The 2,468-nt window shown below is 37.0% G+C and overlaps 1 pseudogene; it reads right to left on the bottom strand.

Annotated features, from left to right (window-relative positions):
* Positions 1-227: 227 nt before the first annotated feature.
* Positions 228-981, bottom strand: LOC149153739 (putative ribose-5-phosphate isomerase 2 pseudogene; annotated as a pseudogene).
* Positions 982-2,468: the final 1,487 nt, after the last annotated feature.

The raw sequence follows: 2,468 nt of genomic DNA, 5'->3' as shown, positions 1-2,468 counted from the left end.
AAGACCTTTCTAACAACACAATAATCACCTCAATCAAAGTCCATGTACAAAAATTATCCAATAATCTAAAGAAAAATAAATACACTAATGTAGATTTCATTTTTTAAAATAAATTTTAATAAATCTTTTGTGAAAAATTCTCAAATAAAATATTTATAGTAATTTACAAAATCATTCATTCCAAAAATAGATTAAAATGAAACAAAACATTCATTATAAATACCCTACTAAACAACATCTCTATCCAAATACTCAAAATTACAACTTCCATAAATATTGAAGCATTGATTAATATTTACCGTCATATTTACGATGTAGTTGCCGTTATCCGTAATGTACGGCCTGTCCCTAGCCTTGGCTCGCAGCCCTCAGCCTGAATGAGCGACCGGAGCCTCGACGCGTTGTACTTCCAGCAGAAGGGCACCACCTCCACGGGCACCGCCAGCCCGCTGCCACCGAGGCCACTGACGAGCTTCGATTCATCGACGATGACCACGAATTTGGCGGCGGCGGACTCCACCATCTTCTCTCGGAGCAACGCAACGCCGCGGTCCTTGACGAGGTTGAGCTCCGGATCGATCTCGTCGGCGCCGTCAATGGACAGGTCGGTTTTGGGGTGCTCGTCGAGAACCGAGAGCGGGATGCCAAGACGCAGCTTGCTCGGCGGTGCGCTTGGAGGTTGGGATGGCCACGATGCGTTTCAGCTCCCCAGCCATCATAAGCTCCCCGATTCTGGCCACGGCAAAGGCAGCGGTGGAGCCCGTGCCCAACCCCAACACCATGCCGCTCTCCACATACTGCGCGGCTTTCTCTGCAGCCAAATTCTTCAGATCATCCTGGGTCAGGACGCTGCTTGAGGAAGACATTGCTCTGGCTGATAGATAATCTGGGGCTGTCTGGATTCCTGTTGTGGTTGAAGTGGAGGTGGGTATTGAAATTCAAGGCCTTTCGTTTATTCAATTCCGAGGAGGCGGCGGAGGGTAGAGATCTGCATGGCCACGAACCCTGAGACTATGGGTAACATTTTAATTTCTGTTACAATGGAATCGCTTTTAAGAGTTGGAAACTCCTCTAATGTTTTTCCTATTTTTAGGGGCTTTGGAATTGTATGGGAAGGTTCTCTTTTCAGCTAGAGCTGAAATGGGAGCTTGGGAATGTTTTGGGAGTTTTTAAGGCTATTTTTTTGGAGTTCCGGCGTTCCCTGGGGTTGGGAATACAAATTCCGTAGAGAAATATGTTGAACTGCCCACAAAACATGAGCCTAAGTTGAAACCTTCCAAGGAAGAAAGGCCAAAGACATCCTTAACACCTATATGCTTAATTGAGAAACTGGAGCAATTTCTTGATGGGTGCATGAGCCTAAGTTGACACCTTCCCAGGGAGAAAGGCCAAAGACACCCTTAACATTAATATCCTTAATTGAGAAACTGGAGCAATTTCTTAATGGGTTAAGGAACCCTGTGGCACCTCAATGTAAGGGCGATATCAGGGATATCATGCTGATGAGTATTTCTTTTGTTGTTTATGTATATATATCGCAGAAAATTGTGTGCATATTGTATGTGGCAGTGAATGCTTATGTATATATATCGCAGAAAATTGTGTGCATATTGTATGTGGCAGTGAATGCTTAAACATTAGAGTTGCTTTACTCTTTCTCTTAAGAATAACTAGAGAAACATATGTAAAATTGTTCCTTTGTATTTTTAAGCGAGATTGTTTCAAAAATTTATCATTATGACACATTTTAATATTTTATATATATAAAAGGGAGAGAATCAGGAAGAGAAACACCCAAAGAATATATTTATATATAAGAGAGATTATATATTTATTATTTCTATATTTATATTGATTTTAATATTTGAATATTTTGATTCAATATTAATTTTGACTATTATATAATTATGTAATTAAAAAATATTTTTTTATTTTTTTATTATATAATATTATCGCTCTCGATCAGCCGTTTCTTATAAATTTTAGGAAAACCTCTAACCATCCAATCCTCATATTCGTCCCATCCTCATATTCCTTAAAAGCGTCTGAATTGCACCATTCCGGATTCCATTTCTTACACTAACGGTCTCCTATGGATATACACAAATTATATATATTAATATTTATTTGAATATACAACAACGCATAAATTATATATTAATAATTATGTGGAGAGGTGTGTTTATTTTGAATTAGAATTTACAAAATTTTAATTTATTTATCAATAATAATTATTGAGGTGGTAGAGATTTAATATTCATATTAATTTTGTAGTTATTTTTTCTTTTTCTTTTCTAACTAAATTGATTAACTAAAAAATTCTTATATAAAAAGTGTAATATAAATGCAAGTTATGATTTTTAGAGTATGTAGTATTGATAAACCATGGTAAAAATTGTGGAATGAAGAAAATTGTTTGCCATTGAGAAAGAAATATCTACTCTTACGAACTTTTCTGACTTTAATTA

Source organism: Pinus tabuliformis, chromosome 9 (assembly GCF_031772625.1).
Source record: "Pinus tabuliformis cultivar Carrire ecotype Pingquan chromosome 9, CPIR1, whole genome shotgun sequence".
Taxonomy (NCBI): Eukaryota; Viridiplantae; Streptophyta; class Pinopsida; order Pinales; family Pinaceae; genus Pinus; species Pinus tabuliformis.
Note: the sequence above shows the minus strand (reverse complement) of the source record. Positions and strands in the feature narration are given on the sequence as shown.